Source organism: Rhyacophila brunnea, unplaced genomic scaffold, assembly GCF_057557595.1.
Source record: "Rhyacophila brunnea isolate RB1 unplaced genomic scaffold, BYU_Rbru_1.0 scaffold_4, whole genome shotgun sequence".
Lineage (NCBI taxonomy): Eukaryota > Metazoa > Arthropoda > Insecta > Trichoptera > Rhyacophilidae > Rhyacophila > Rhyacophila brunnea.
In genome coordinates, this window is record NW_028233068.1 from 20,719,854 (window position 1) to 20,738,459 (window position 18,606).

The window sequence follows — 18,606 nt, forward strand, 5'->3', positions numbered from 1 at the left end:
TTGGGCTATTAACGGATGATAAGCAGTTTATGTTTTGATTTGTCCTTTTAGAGATAGTTAGTCAATTAAGGATGTTCAAGCCGTTTTACCTATCTACAGTATAATGTTTGTAGGTATGGGGAAAGAAGGTACATATGACGCCTTGTCTAAAATGCAAGGGCATGATTATTAAAAAAATAATTACAAGATAAAAAGATTTTTTTATATACAACGTTTTAAAATTTTCTGTAGAATTATTATGCTCAATATGCTCAAACTTGTACTTGATATGAAGTAAATAAAAATCAAACAAATATAGAATACTGAAATGTCATTTTGACATTGCATTTTGATTTCCATGGTAACGCACGTATATATTAATAATATTGTTGCTAGGACCACCCCCTTAGCAACCAATAATAGTCTTTTACTTTTTACGGATTTTTCTGAAATAACTTTCCATACAAAACAGAATTTACTGAAAATGAATTCAATTCTGCTTAAATATAGCTAAAGTATTAAAAGAATGCATTGGCATCGTGTTCTGATATATTCTAAAAGTTTCAAATGTCTAGCTAGTCGGGAAGTTAGTTAAAAATCGATTGCATGATTTGTACTGGACAAACAAGAATACGACCTAATAAAAACGTTGTAAAATAGTACGTAGGTAGCTACAGATAAGACAACTAGGTACATGCACCTTGTAAAGACTATTTTGGATATTGAAATGGAAGTATTATAATATCAGTATCAAGAACTTACACTGGGTTTTATAAATTTAAATTTATACAGTTTATACGTGAAAGGGATTATTCGAATATATTGTCAAACTATTGAAAGTCAATGAAAATGATAGAGGTTGTCAACTTTTTACCAGTGCATACAATGTATTCTTCTGCGTTGAGACATGGCTGAGGATCGTGGTTGATTTTTCCATTGACCAGCCCTAGTAGCATATTAAGTGTACGTCCTTAAAATGTATTGATCAGTCCTTTCGACTAAGGCCAGTATAATAATATAATATATTAGAATTTATATAACTCATTTCGTCTCGCAATCTATAGATAACCATGGCCCACAAATAGCTAGGTAGTGACACAAAACTATCAATTTCAATCGTAGTGCTAGTACAAAATCATCATAAAGTTAACTTTCCGTACCTAAATTTTACAATAAATAACTATGTTAGTGTAATAATCCAACTTTTATAATATATCTTCGCACAATATTTTAGGGGGTTAGAATGAAGGAAATAGAAAAATGAGGTTTTATCTAAATAACTATTATTGCCAAAATAATAATTCGATATCACTGTTTTATATTGTTCCGTAGAGTGTAGGTATAAAGTGTAGATAGTTCATTTAAAATCACATTTTTGTTAATTCCGTTTTCGAATTGAATGGTCAATCTTTTCACCATATTATTCTGGATCCTTTAGTAGCGACAGAAACTCGTAGGTAATCATCCGTAGTTATGACTACAGGTCAGCTGTTCATTGTAGACTCAAACTGTGGAGTGTCTGGATATGGGAAATATACCCGGAAGTCAGTAGACCGGTTAAATATGTTTACCCTTCCGGAAAAATGAATAATAAATTATTATATTATGGATATTTTTTCGAAATGGATCATACTATTTTTCTGTGTGCGTGCCTGATGTACCTTGTTATTCGACATATTATTAAATTGTTTATCAAATTTAATGTTGGTAATTATTCTGAATTAATCTGATAATTTGGTGCAAAATATCAAGTTAATGATGACATATGTATGTAATTTGGATGAAAATAAGTATACGTATGTACCATCAAAATCTCCGAAGAAATACGGGAGTCAATGCACATGCACATTTCAAGCGAAAGTGTCAATTACACGAATCGTTTCGCTTGCCTTGCATTAAACTCAATAAATTTTACGCGTCCTGCCTAACTAAATGGGAACTGTAAAAAGTGGATATTAATGTAATATACAAACCTACTTATATTATGTACAGTGAAGATTATAGCTTTAGAAAACGTTTATACTGTACAAACACGATAATATTATATTCTATATTAATTCCCACAGATTGACAGATATTTCAGTTGTCACACTATTACACTATTATCATGACTACTGGACTTACTGATATCTTATTATGATAATGGTGTGACAACCGTAATAGCTATATAATATGACTTAACTTATATGCGAATATTGATGAACATTTATAATATTATACATTTTGTAAAATCAGGCAAACATTTAGCAAAGTTCTTTGGTAGATTTTTGACATTGGAGACATTAGTTCTAAACTCGGCTGATGGACAACTTATTTTGGTGCGTCCACCGGTGAAAGGAATAGATTCTTTATTATTATTAATAATAATAATAGATAATAATACTAATAATTGTCACATTCTTCTTCAATTAATACATCAACTTCTTAAATCGGAAAAATGGTCTCTAAGTTATTTTAATCTAAAGCTAGGCTTAAATGTCCTGTAAAAGTTGTAAATTAAGAATTTGGGGTATCTTTCAAAGCTGCACGTTGTATAAAATATTTTTTATTCCTATTCTTCTTCTCTCCGATGCTACAACCCTATGTGGGTCTTGGCCACAGAACAGATAATAAATAGAATACCGATAGGCTATATTCTATACGCTGCTTGGTGAAGCAGGCTTTTGAATATGTGAGTGCACGCATTATGCACGTGCAATGGTGTATGTAATACACCAACATTAAATGAGCGTAAAAGCATAAACCGAGAGCAGTTTTCAGTATTCGACGTAAAACGTATTCTTGACACGTGTGTAAGTTTAACCCGGATTCTTCCTTACTCGAGTCGGTTACCTGCTAGCGCCTTATCCGTTATGTATTTCAGTTCCTATTATTTCTGAGTTCCCTGGTCTTGGCCTTCTTCAGCATTGGCCTCTGCCTCCATCAATGTCTGTCTAAAGCCGCTTTCCTCCAGCTTAATATATATATTGAAATCAAAACATTATTCCCAAAATATAGCCATTAAGTTGTATTTTCGTAATTTTAGTATCTTTTACATATTATATAATTATATAGGATATGGAATAACAATTACAGTCGACAGATTGTTCAGATATAGATTTTTTTAACTTTATGCCTACTACATAAGGTAGGTACCTATACGGGTCCGTAACAAATATAATATTATAATATGCACCATCTCATTCAATAGGCAATGTGGGACCTATTAATATTTATTTTGTACGTAGGTTAAACGTTTGAATTTAAATAACATTGTAACAGCTGCATTTCAGCTAAAATATACCATAAATTCAAAGCAATAGATTAAATTTGTCTCATAAACTTTATTATCTGCGGAGATTAAATATTTGATTTATAAATGTGATTAATTTCGTTATTTTCGGTCGAACGATTTTTGTGAGCGGTCGCGCGAATGTCGACCACGTTTCATTAACTATTGGCAATGATTGTAACTTATACATTTAACACTAAATAGATTAAATACATAATCATTAAGCTACTTAGTTACACATGTATTTAAATTGGAAACATTAAAAATATTTAACATCTAAATTTTAATAATAAAAATGTTCATAAAATTCGATGTAGGATGAATATTATACTGTTTAACTAAAAAAAATTAGATGCGTATTGATTATTTAAAATGAAAATCATCGGTAAAATGAATAAAATTGTAGTTAATTCACTTACACAGGCATTAGTAACGGTTTTTACAAAAAAATCAAATAATTAGGTAGGTACGTTTAACAGATAATTTTTATTTTAAATAAACTTATAATTTTAAAAAACCTAGGTACTTATATAAAATGTACAATTTTTGAAAATCCGATATTTATTAGTTGCTACCTACATCTTATTTTATGAATATTTTTATCATTTAATGTATGTGTTTTAATGTAAACTTCATTAGAAGGTGAAAAAATCACAGTTTTTATGTAATATTCGGTCAGTAAAATGTATGAAATTGCAGTTTTCACTAAAAATGTTACTGTCACTTTTAAAAGAGAAGAAATGTTATGAAGTTACAATGTTAATATGTAAAACTGCATTTTGTAAAATTATATTCATAATACGAGTACCTATTATAATAAGTATAATAAAAGTTAAAAAAAGTTTTCCCTTCTTTTTCAGATTTTCGCTTTTGTTTCTCTATGCCTGATGTATTATTTACATATTATTACACCTACTATAACGTCAAGTATGAAGAATATAAATTAGAAGCACTTGGGATGTTGGAAATTTCTAATTTTGTTTTTATTTTTGTGCCGCGCTATATTGCCCCATCATCGGATGACTAACGACTGTCTGAGCAGAAGAAAATTTGCCCAATTAGCATACCTTACATGAACGATATTATTATTTTCACTTTTCTCTTATTACAAGGTGTCAGTGTATCACAAAGGTATTCTAAATAACAGAATAAATAAAATATAATTAATTAAATCAAAAACATCAGACAAGAAAGCACTTTCATACGTCTTGTTTGTGTAAATGTACCAAGAAGCACTATTATAAATATTTTTTTTATATCCTGTGAGTGTCAAGTGTAAACCAAAAGATGTTTGAATCAACATATATTAAGAATTATTAATACTGACTTATTAAGAAGATACATCAATGAAACGGCAAATAATTTTTAACTATAGGCGCGACGAAATTTTGGACTCGCTGGCATTCGGAGAGTGAACGTCGAGGTGTGAATACGTAAATTTTTTTCGTGATGGCGACGGGGGTATTTATTTTTAAATCGTGTAAAGATGACTAAAAACGTTACCCATTTACTTGAAAAAGAAAACATGTCAATTAATACATTATTATTGTTACTAATAGAACAATAAACATTAAATTAAATTAAATGGACACATGTTGGATTTATATGACTAATTATATTTCGTTCAGCATGCGTCATTTGCACCCGCGACCCGCAATCCGCGCATCACCTAGCCACGATCTTTTTAGACCATGCCTCAACTGAGGTATAGCCGTGATGTATAAGAGGAAAAATAATCTCATGGCCATAATTATTATTGACATCAGAGAGGAAAATGTGTAATTTTGGACAATTTTGAAATGCCTCTGGTATATTATCATTCAGAAAAATCAAACAATATATACTTAAGTAATATAAATTTTAAAAAATAACACTTAAAAAACTTGTTTTGTATATTATTATACTAGCAGAATATGTTAATTATGATAATTATTAATGAATAACTTAAAGCAACTTAAAACAGGCATATTCAACGCGTCAATCGCCGGATAGATACTGGTCAGTGGTTGTTATACGCATACGTGATACCTACATTAAGTTGTGGAAATTGAAAAAGGGTTAAAATTCAATTTTAATAAGAAATTTTGAAAAGGAAGACATTCCTATGAATGTCGCATCTCAAAATATCCCTTATGTTTTAGATATGTATGATGGCATTTGTATTGAAAAAAAACATAACCCATATTTATGACTATAATGCTCATTGCTCAGGTATATTATGTTTTCGATTAAACTATGACATACAACAGTAAGGTAGATCTGACACTAGTGATGAGGTAGGTTGGTGGGTGCGGGTTCGATCCCACGCATACCAAAAATTACATGTTATTTTTCAATATGCATTTGAGTCAGAGCGACAGCCCAATGGGTTGTGTAAATGGCTAACAACCATTTTTCGTATTAAAAGCTTATTTATTTATATATAGTAAGTATTGTAATTATAACTATAATATGCTCTGGTTAGGGGCGAAAATTTAATGGTACTCGTAGATAGCCTAATGTGCTTATCTACATAATATTAATTTTAAATAACATTTAATCATATTTATAAAGTAACATGTGCCTAAGCAAGTAAATATATATGCAGGTACCTACTTAATTATTAATTTTAAGAACCGTTAATGTTAGTCTCCCCAATATAACTTGTCATCTACAAAAGTGAAGTTATCCGTGTGGAACCACTTAATTAAACAAAGTATTTGTGGAATGTGGGACCAGACGTTGTACGAGACCGAACCAATTTGTTAAATACAAATTGGATATTACCCCAGATGAATTCCACTAGATGCTGTTTCATTTTTATTTGACTTTTCCTAATTAATTACTGATAGCTGAGATTCCACTTGTCAGTGGGTATAATATACAATAATTGATTTTTAGTTTATGTACATACATCATACACAAATTGCTACTTCACAATACAGCATGTAAATTAAACAATACTTATAAAATAGGGGTGCAGGACGAAATCCCGAAGGCCGAAATCCCGAATGCTGAAATCCCGAATGGTCGAAATCCCGAATGGCCGAAATCCCGAAAGCCTAAATCCCGAAAGCCGAAATCCCAAAGGCCAAAATCCCGAATGCCGAAATCCCGAATGGCCGGAATCCCGAAAAATAAAAAAATACAAGTAGTATAGTAATAATTGCGCAATCGTAACATTTATCTTGAATTGCGAAATTATTAGGTATTGTTTGTATTTTTTTTATTTTTTGGGATTTCGGCCTTCGGGATTCCGACCATTCGGGATTTCGGCCTTTCAGAATTTCAGCATTCGGGATTTCGGCATTCGGGATTTCGGCTTTCGGGATTTAGGCTTTCGGGATTTCGACCATTCGCGATTTCAGCATTCGGGATTTCGGCCTTCGGGATTTCGACCCAAACCCATAAAATAGGTAGGAGCTGTATTGGATATATTGTGTGGATATTATAATATCGTTTACGTTAATGCGATATTTGGCACTTGCACACAGCCTGATGCCACGTCCAGACTAAGATAATAAGATGTCCACATTCAAATTATGCAATGATTTGTAAACTTTTGCCGCTACACAAAAATGCACGTGAAAAATTATTTCTTTGAAAATCAACCACACCTGCATTTTTTGGATACATTGGACAGTCCACATCGTAAAGAATTTGCGTGCTTTAATCAAAACAGAATAGTGATTGTTTTTACCTAATCTTTTCCAATTGCTTATTTATTAAACTATCAGAACATTTTCCCATGTTTTCCATCAGCGACGGATTACAAAAAAATAAGGGAATGTATAAAATTGTATACAATATTTTTATGCACATATTATTTGTAATTTTTTTATGCATTATGATGTATCTTGATTTAGATTCTAAAACTAGACTATGCATGATATTGCCACAATAATAAAAATCAGACATAAAATCCTGATTTTTCAGCCCGTTAATTCACTTTCCTTTTAACACGGTGGAGCAAGATAGCAATCTCTTTGGGTAATTTTTCTGATACTATTATACGATTAAAACCCCAGAGATATGCTTACTATCATTTTGGCTCTACATCTTAACATCAATTGACGGGAGGACTTGGCAATTAAAAAATCTTTTTTATCTTGGACATTCCAACCCTTTTCCAATTCTTTTGGCTAAGCAAATCTCCTGTCAATAACGTCCCTAGGCAAAGTGTCGCCCTTAAGCAAACTTAGAATAGCAACCCCTTTCATTTTTAGTTTCAAATTATATGCAAATTTGTTAGGTACTTACCTACTTACCTCTTTATTATTTGTCTTCGGATATCTTAAATAGCCAAAAAAATCGGTGTGTATACTTATGTACGCGCGTTAGAAGTTATACTTCTTTGGCGTAATAAAACAAAAACAAAACTTGTGATAAACTAGATTCTTTGTTTAGCTCTTAATTATCTTGTTAAATTACACACTCAAGAAAAAGCACCGCCTATTAGAACGCCGGTGGTTTATTTGTCTACACTTTAACTTATATTACTAAATTATATAATGGTTTCTCGTTGTTTTTATTTTTAAAGTACCAACTGTCACTGACGTTTAATCGTAAGGAATTGCAAATGGCTGACAATAATAAATTTGCTGCCTAGGCAACGGAACAATTCTAAACTATAATATTATAATATATAATATAAATCTATAAATTTTGACACACGCTACTGAGAATTAGAGCACTTCCGCGAAATCTATTCTATATACAGGTTTGTATTGCTACCACGTTTGGAGCCACCCTGATTTTTATTTTCTGTGTGATAAACCGACATTAAACTATGTATTATAGTGAGTATTAATTACAATACAATTTATATTGTCAGGATTTTTTATGCTTCGATTATTCTTTAAACTGAGATTTCGATATTTTCTAATAAGGCAACATTATCGTCTGAGTCATGGAAAACCGCCACTGCTCTCAAACGTCGTTAGATTTGCTGCCCTTTATTATGTGCCGCCCCTATACAACGCGTACCTTGCCTACCCCAAGGGGCATTACTGTGTCATGTGATATATGCCAGTCATCTCAGTCTCAATTGTCTAGGTATTTTACCCTCACAGGATACGTAGGTACATGTTCCTCCTTGCTCAATTCGGGCTTCAGAAATATGCGTATTATGTGATTGGGCTATCCAAAACTAACATATTTACGAGTATATATGGCATATTATGATAATTTATCATGTCACTCCTATAAATTGTATACCTCCTATTGGTTATATAGCACATACACATGTGACATAATAAATCTGGTACTAATACATGCACATATTTAAAGTTATCTATTTTAGACAATATTATTATCAACATCAATCAAAATATTACCGATTGTCCAAAGGTGACTTTTTGATTGTTATCCGGAGTAGCTTTATAAATATGAAAAATACTCAGTTACATTTCTGGAATAACAAACCATTATAATTATTAACGTAAAAATTGTGTTTGTGACAAAATACAATGCAGTTTTTTAATGAAGTGAGTTGCCAGTAGTTGCCAGTTGCCCGGCTGACGTGAATGAATGGAAATGCACCCCTTCCAAATACAGTGCGCTTCATAATATTAAGTACATAAAATTACTTAGTTAACTAATCAAATATTATTATTCAAGCAAGCACGATATACGTATAAAACGATTAAATAAAGACTAAATATTTAAATACGTGCTGAATAGTATGAAAATAAAGTAAAACAAGAAAACCAATTTTCATTTTTTCCCTTAGGTTTCAGTGAATTGAGAAGTGAAGTTTATATTACTAACTATTATTTATGGGATAGCCATTTTTACTTGGTATTTGGGTATCAAACACTCATTGAAAAAAAAAACAAATGTGATTGCGGACAGTTACCGGAGCGAACCAGTACCCTCAGGTTCAGAAACTAGCACTCTAGCTCTACTTTTTTGGGATCAAAATAAAAAGTTGGTATCTAATACTGGTGAAAAAATGTTCATTGAGTAAATAAGCAGCGCTCGGAATGGAAAATTTTACGAACCGGAATGCTAAATAATTTTCCGAAAGTATTAACATAGTTATCTAATTTTACGTATATTTTATAAAAATAGGTGTTAGATTTTTTGTTATATGGCCTATCTCGCTCAGATGGCCAAAGTAATATTTCCACAAGACGGAGCCATAATTTTGGAGATTTCATGAACCGAAACGGCGCTCCTATGCGCTCCGGTCCATTTCGAGCCCTGTAATAAGAAATGTAATATGTCAGTGTGTATAATAAACTAAACTTCCAGCTTAAATATACCATTGACAATATTAGTCTACCATCATATGTTATGATCGTTGTATATTTGAGCCCAATATCGATTATAAGGTTGTCGTATTTTTGATGAATTTGGAATATAATCCCCTGGATTACATTGTATTAATTGAATTTTGATGACTTAGCGATTTTCAACTATAGGATTGGTAGGACCGAGGGTTTGGAAGAGGTCATATTATGATTAAATTGTAATCGTATAATCATACACGTCACTAGGCAAAGCTAGACCACTCAGTGACGTCCCTAAATAAAATACCGCCCCTAGGCAGCGCCAAAATGCCGCCTCATTTTTTTATACAATATTTTTATCGTCCTTTCTAATATCTAAGAAATGTGTTGTATGGATACATTAAATGTAAATAATAATCATTCAAGACTAATTATCAGACTAATTATTCGCAAATCTGCATGTGTCGTTTTTGGTCACCAAGAACGTCGAAGGGCAACGGAAGTAAACTAGATATGGCAAACCCGATAAAACCAGTAAGTTGAATTTTTTAATGGAAAGATATTTTCGTTACCTATTACTAAGTTTAGCTATGTCTATATATTCCAAACGTTGATTTTCGATTTGCCGCCCTTCCAGTAACTGCCGCCCCCGAGCGACGCTCAATCTGCCTACCCCCACGGGACGTCACTGAGACCACTAGTCAGACATTCATTCAGTACCTAGTAGATTTATATCTTGATGTGTCGCTGTTTGTTTAATATTTAGAATTCCATTTTTAATTCTCCGCAGCTTATAATATGTCGCCCCTAAGCAACGCATGGCTTGGTTATCCTTAAGAGATGTCACTGCGTATATTGCAAGTAATAAATTACTTACATACGTCTTTTTGTGTAAGTGATAATATATTAATAAAATAAATATAGAAAGAATCGTTTGTTTTTGGGCAGAGTGTAGATTAACTGTGAACGCAAGCAACTTTTTGCATCCCCAGCGGCATCGCGATAAGAGACAATAAATTGAAATTTTTATTTTGAAGGAAAATATTTTTTAATTGGTATTATTTTACGTCGCGCTTCTATATCCTGAAAAATGAGCGCTACATGAAAAAAGGGGAATCCGGGGTGGAATACTACCTATATACTATTACATACCTAAACAAAATGTCTATGCTTTTTTCTGAAAAATTTGTTATACATTTTGTATCTCTATGACCTGGAATACAATTTAAAAAAACACAAGACACGTGTATCTATAGATCAATAATTATTTAAATAAAAAAATGAACGATTAGTATTAAAAGATTAGTCCGTGAAATACTAATTATCTACCAATAAAACCCATGGATATCGATGCAGTAAGCATTAACCGCATGAATTACTATCATATTATTTTGTATATAAAAATATTAGGTATGATAATTATTAATTGTAGATCTTTGTATGCTTTTAATTCGTATACTTTGGCGAGTGGCTCAAAGATGAGGACCCTATTGGGTTTACTTTTTGAAGATAGCTACAGAAAATATTGGGGATGAAGATGTTCGTGATATCTAGATAGAATCTCTCCTGAGCAACGACTGTCTTTAGATGTGTGGAAGGCATTGGTAAGCAGCGCTCGAAATATAAAAATTTACGAACCGGAACGCTCTAGTTATCTAATTGTATAAGATGTATTTTATAAAAATATGTGTCTTAGATTTTTTATTTTTTGAAATATCTAGCTCAGACGATCAAACTAATATCTCCACGAGACGGAGCGATACTTTTGAGAATTTTATAAACCGGAACAGTTCTTCGTTGCGCTGCGTTTCATTTAAAGCCCTGGGTATGCTTGAGAACCAGTTTTCAAATATGCAAGACCAATGTGAAAAGTGGGATATCATGCGTAATGATGACGATTGCTATAAATACGGAGAGGGCTGTCCGCAAATCACACATAGCAAATGCGACGTTTCGGGGCCGTCTAATAGAGAATTGGGTAAGTATTGTCGTGATGTATGAGAACATTTGTATGATACGTACACGAGTCTTAAATACAATAGTTTAATTTATTAGTTAAGTAGTTGTTATGTCACACACTTTCATTATCAAGGATACTTTGTTGCACTAGCTATTATCTAGATTAATAACCGCGGCGGCTTATGTACGCAGAGGCGAGGCGCTGACAGGCTTGGCAGTCCCTCGAGAAAATTGTGCTCATGAGATAAACCACCATTGAATAGTAACAATACAGAAATGGTTACATTATCAGGATTTTTTTCTCAGATTATAAAATATACGTAATTAGGTATATTTTTAAGATTTTCATACTTTCTGATCGTCTCTGCTGCTTCATGAATAAACCACCACTGATTGGCAATATATACTGTAACTTCAAAAAAAATGTTAAGCTTTAGAAAAACATAATATTATTAATTTTCGTAATAATTAAACCAGTTTCCCTCTCACGTTTTTATTGTAGCAAAGTGACAAATCCCTCCGCCAGAGGCGAACTGGTCGCTGTTCATAGAAAACGACTGAAACTTTATACGAATGTAACAATCGAAAAGAAATAATTAACGAAATAAAACAATAATAACAGCAAGTAGATATTTTATCCGCTGAGCTTCTAAAAAATAAAGATAGATACGATATTAAGTCTGTGTTGTCATTTTAATAAAAAGATGGCAGGGGTGGATTTACTTCTCGTCGGTTTGATTATTTTTGCAGATACTATTTATAATAATTACAATTTGGTAATTAATGACTATACAAATACTTTTACATATTATATAATATGTAATATGTATATCCTACAGTCAAAACAATACCTTCACCAGTAAAAAGATGAGCGAATCAGTCAATGTAACGGAGTTAACCTCTGAGCTACCAATTCAAGTACCTAACTACGTTTTTTTCTGTCAGATCGGAATACAAAAAAATATTTGACAATAATAATTAGTGTTTGAAACTGAATCTGTCAAAGTATATTTTTTTAATAAAAAAACTATTTGTACAACAAAAATTTAATATTATACTAGGTAAGTACTTAGTAATTAACTATTTTTTATTCAACGAATAATTCACAAGATTTAAGAATGTAATTTTCTAATTAGGTATTGAGCATACATAATTTTGAAAATATATTATAACTTATAACCAATAGAAAAAATATTTTTGAAAAAAGTAAGACGTAAAGTAATCGAACCTGCATATCTCGGGTATTGCACCCACGCATATAGACCACTATGCTAAAGACGTCATTACTTTAATTACTAACCGACGTCGCAGTAGTAGAACAATAGAAATGGTAACAGATAGTCACTATCAAGCGTAAGAGTGTAATATTTTTAGGACATATTTTCCGTAATTCCGATAATTCAATACAGTAATACACTATAGATACAGGGAAAGGTATACTACTTACTTACACCAAAAGAATAATTATTTATTGACTAAAATATTACAAGAGGCTTGTCAATATTATTTTAAATGTCGGAGAGAAGCTGGTATGTGACTTGGAGACCATGGATTATAATTTGGATTGGAGGAGAATTTTGAAATGCTTATGTATGATTCAATTATATATTTTATGTTCTAATTGCGACTCTGTATAAAAGGACATTTTCCACTCCACCCTTGATGTTAAACGAAAAAAAATGATGAATTTTTCGTAAATTACTGAAAAATGTTAATTGGCAGTTTTGTTTCATCTTTAAAATAATTGGAAATTAAAAAAAAATATCAGGGGAGTATGGCAATTATCGTATCTATTTGAGCAGAAAATTTAAGAAATATTTTTTACGTGTAATATTCATGTATAATTTTTTTGTGAATACAAAATATTTAGTAGGTATATTTCAAAGAATACATATTTTTTATTAACAAATTCCAGTCGTAAGCACCTCCTCGTTATAACATTAATGATTATAAAATAACGAGAATTAATGTTACTGATAAGTGATAGTTAACAATATCATTTATAATAAAAAATCACCATGTAATATTTATTTCTATTATATTAAAATCGAATGAATCTACTGTACAGTACAGATTTCTGTGTTCCCAGCTTCCAACGTAACATGATTTTACTGGCATCTGTATATCACGCGGGAAGCTTTTGAAAGTTTAACTTTGAGTGCTCGTATGATATATATAAAAAAGCTCTCACGGAGATGCATAGATGTCCATAATATGATTATCAAAAAAAGCGTCCCCAAAATATTTATTTTCATCGATATTGGATGTAAAACAAATATAAAATAATATGTTGTTTTAATTTTCCAAGAGGAAATAACACTTGGTTTACAACATATGTAATATAAATATTTTCATTTGGACTAAATTATTTTGGAGGAAAGTGATTCTATCGATAGTGAGTTATAACTACATAACGGCACATGAGACATGAATGAACATAAGGGATGAATGACAAGCTTGATAACAGTTCTAACCAGTATTATAATAAAATTTAAAAAATATACAAAAATAATAAAAAGAATCATATTGCTCACAAATTGAATAAAATACTACTCAAGGCATAACAAAACCCTTAAGACGAACACCAAAGAGACCCATAACACTCTAGTAGATACATAATTATACAACAAAATATTTACAAGATAAAAAGGGCTTTTTTTATATACAACGTTTTTAAATTTTCTGTTGAATCATATAAACTTGACTTGACTAGCTTAAACGATCAAAAATAATGTATTTGATAGAAATAATACCGAAATGTCATTTTGACACTCATATTGATTTCCATAGTAACTAATAATTTAGTTGTTAGGACCCTAGCAACCAATAATAGTGGATTGGATTTAGGATTTCTTCCGAAATAACTTTTCATACAAAACAGAATTAACTGAAAATGAATTTAATTCTACTTAAAAATGGCTAAAAGTATTAAAAAAATGTATTGGCACCGTGTTCTGATATATTCTAAAAGTTTCAAATGTCTAGCTAGTCGGGAAGTTAGTTAAAATCGATTGCAATATTGTCAAGCACTCCGGTTCGTAAACTTTTCCATTTCGAGCGCTGGTGTACTTCCATGTAGGTATCTTCTTTATAAATTTGTACCTATTCACTCTTTATACTATGTATTTGTTTTTTAAATGTCACGTTCTGAACGACTTAAATTAATATTTTGTAATGTTCACTATAATTATGTAAAAATAAATAAATTTGAATTTGAAATTTAGATATTAAGTATGTGATATTATTACTCATAAAAATCTATGGTTTTTGTCGGTTTACATTTAGAAGAATAAGGCGGCATACAAATTTTGAAAATAGCCGATATACTGGATTATTTTTTAGGTTAGGTTTTGTAAAGTTAGCTTAGGTTAGATTGGGTTAGATTTTCATTCTTGAATTCATAAATTTTGCCAAAATCTACTATGAAAATTAGCGCGGTTCCCCGCCTAGCTTCCTGTTAACCGACTTGTACCAAATCTATTTTAAAATAGCATTGACTCTAACCGTGAAATTAGGTACAAGTCAAAAGTAACATTAAGTTGATAACATATTTGACAAGTACCATTTTAAATTTGCCATTGACCTTGGTGGTGTGGATACGAGTGGTATGGATAAGAATTGAATAGCTAATGATAACAAATATCAAATTTACAAAAGAGCGTTCTAACGATAACCCCAAAAAATTATTTAAATTTTATGTAAGTGGGCATTTTCGCCAAAGTTTGTACATTGCGTTTTTGGCATGTCCCATGACTTTGATTGATTTTTTCATAGTTATTATATTATAAAATGTTGGAAAGTTATGTACTTTTAACATGCAAATTTATTAATTTACTCTATTCAATCAGTTAAATACAACTATCTGACCTGTATATATTTTTAATTGATTATTTAGATCGAAAGGTAGTGCGTTTTTACCATGTCCCACCCATAAATTCAAATAAACAAAGTCTGATTTCGTCATTAATTTTGAGTGTGTAAAATTAAATTCGTAGTGTTTTCAACAGCTTACATTATATATTTTTGGAAAATATATAGTTTTTTCGTAAATTTGTACCAATATTGAAAAAAAATCACGTTTAAAGTGTGTCCCAGGATATTTGAAAAAGTGGAATTCCACATTCCGTTACCACGATTTTAGCATGAAGGCGAAAAATTTTCACTATAAATATGTTTTTTTTTAATGTAGCAACATTTTTGTATAACACTGATCGCCATGTACACTTTAAATTGTTGGTGTGTGTCGGTATCGCTATCGGAACAGGTTGCTTTCTGGGTTGGTCATTTAAGAAGTTCCACTACTGTTACCACGATTTATAAGGTAAGAAAACACATATTTCTATTTCACATACTACACATATGGAGCTTATCTTTCATACTACAGATATAATAAAACATATCGCAGGTTTAACAATAAAACTAAGCTAAATTTTGGCTTCAAACACTTCTGAAACAGAATCCGTTACTTCCACTCCGAAACTATATTGGTGGTAACGTATATGTGGAATGTAAAAGTAACGAAATGGCATGCATAAAGTTGGGTTTACAGTGTGTGTTTAGTTCTTCATAGATTATAAAAAAAATTATTTTGTCTGTTCGTATGAAAAACAAAAATATTTTCATTAAAAAATATAAAAAATAACCTGACTATAATATAATAATATAATAAAGATTAAAAAAGTATGTGATATGTCTGAATACGCAAAAATAGCGCACATAAAAGTATGGAGATAAAAAAAAACAACAGAAGGAAAAGAAAAAACACCAGACTGAAATAATTGCGAGACAGGCACTGGCTCTGTCATACTCTTTCTGTTATACGCCACCAAAATTTTAAAACTTCTCCATACATTTTAGGCATAGAAATTTATAAAAATGTATGAAAAAGTATTTTTTTGTCACGTTTAACAGAAATGTGTACTCGATTAGATTTAATACCTAGAACTGTAGGTATTCACGAAATGTCAGAAAAGTACGTCTTGATTACAATCAACCTGTATAGCTACATTTTATGTTGATGAATACAATTAAATTTCAAGACAACATAAAGTCGAACTTGGTTATTACGAGGAAGATGGGACCGACTGAATTTGCTTGTTATAAGCGTTACTCGTTATATCAGAGAATAGGTATTTTTAAATGAGCATGTCACATTACACAAAAAGCCGAAAATAAAAAATTTGGAAACCATCGTAAAAATCCCCGAAACGAGCATGGCATTCATAAACTACAAAAGAAGTTGTTTATTGTAATTAACGCTGGTAGGTACCTACGGACTTCACAAACCTTGGATTTTTCAACCATATGCGTGGATACTTTTTTATTATTGTCGGTGAAACACCAATAAGGTAGGTACTTAGACACTTTACTAGTGTCATAAACGTAATCCGACCCCGGCGGCATCCTGTCCAATCGGATTTTATTGCTTAGGGTCGAAATGTTTTAAAACGGTCGACACATTAACAGTATTTTAGCTCGGTATATCCGATAAGTTGCTCGTTATAACAGTGAAAGAATTAAATGTATGGCGAAAATCATAAACCAATTGTCAACAAATGTTTCGTTATTACATCCGAGATCTCGCTATGTCAGAGATCGTAATAACCGAGTTTGACTATAATTATTTTCGTAAAAGTTATATACTCCGTGCCGCGCTAGGAACTCGCGTCTGAATCCCTTGCTGATTTTTTTTTTCATATATTGTTAATTTGCTTAAAAATATTTTTTATCTGAGTTACAAATAATATAAATGCCAAATAAAGTTATGGTAATGTATAGTGTGTCAAAATTATTACCTACCTTATTTTACAAGTATTGTGAAATTTATTATAAAATATGTCTATTTTAGTGATTAAGTTTGATTTGTTTTGTTATTTTGACGCACGTTGAATATTTATCTGTCTATCAAAAAATTCAAATAAATTTCATAAAACAAAAATTTGTTTTTATGGTAACATGTAACTTAAGCTTTACAAATTACACTCCGTTACCATTTCGTTCCATTCCGAAAATGTCCCCAAAAAAGTTGAACGTTAACTATTTTTCATTTGATTATTAAATAACGAAACTTATTTATTTTTCCAATAAAATTTAGTAAAAGTGATTATTGTCTTTAAAAAAATAGCAGAACGAACATTGATTGGTTTTTTCAAATACTAAAGGAAAAATGCTCTGCCATTATAGACATAGGGTAACGGAGGGGAACGAAATGAGCCCAAGAATTAAAATTCAATAATATTTTTTGACTATTTGTAGTTTTATTTTGAAGTGTATGGTTTTTTTAATCTAATAGAGCTCTTTTAAGTGATAAAAAGTGTTTCATTCATGTTTTAAAAGCTAAGTTTCGTAGTCACGGAACGGAAACTTATTATGCCCAATTTCATAATAAAAATGATATAAATATTGTATTAATCAATATTTTGCTGAAAAATTGCTATCACCAATTCAGCAATAGAACAAGGAATCTGCTAGCTATATAAAAATGGTTAATTTGAGTGAAAAAATAATATTACCCAAATTTCAAACATGTACAAACTTTGGCGAAAATGCCCAAGTATCAAGAATGACGTTTCATAATGTTTTTAATACACATTTTAGCAGTGGCGTACCAAGCTGCGTGCGGGCGAAGCAGCCGTTCCGTGTGCGCAGGTATGATTATGTGAAAAAGTAATGTTTTACTATTAAAATATCCAGCAAATTCTAATTACGTTATTGATTGTTAAGGGCCCACGTGCGCCACGTAGGTCAAAATGGAGCTTTGTGGTATTTTCAGAGCATAATCCTGGAAATTCCTTTAACGTTGTAGATAATCTATTTATATAATTTTGAAGCCTTGTTATCCTTTATATTTATTTTAAGCATTAAGGATAATAAGGCTTCAAAACTATATAAAAAGATTATCTACAACTTTTAAGGAATGTTCAGGCTAATGGTTTGAAAATACCATAAAACTCCATTTTGACCTACGTTGGGCATGTGGGCCGTTAAGCACTTTCATCAGATTAATTATTATATTCAATTATGAGAATGCATTGTTTTTTCTTCATCGCCAAGTAATTTTAATATAAAAAGTTCTATGATGTTTATACTAACAAAAAATGAGGGATCTTGATATTTTTTTTCAGTCTTGAACGAACATTGAAAAAAATCCTTATTAGTACAAAATTCATATTCTTTAATTCTTTT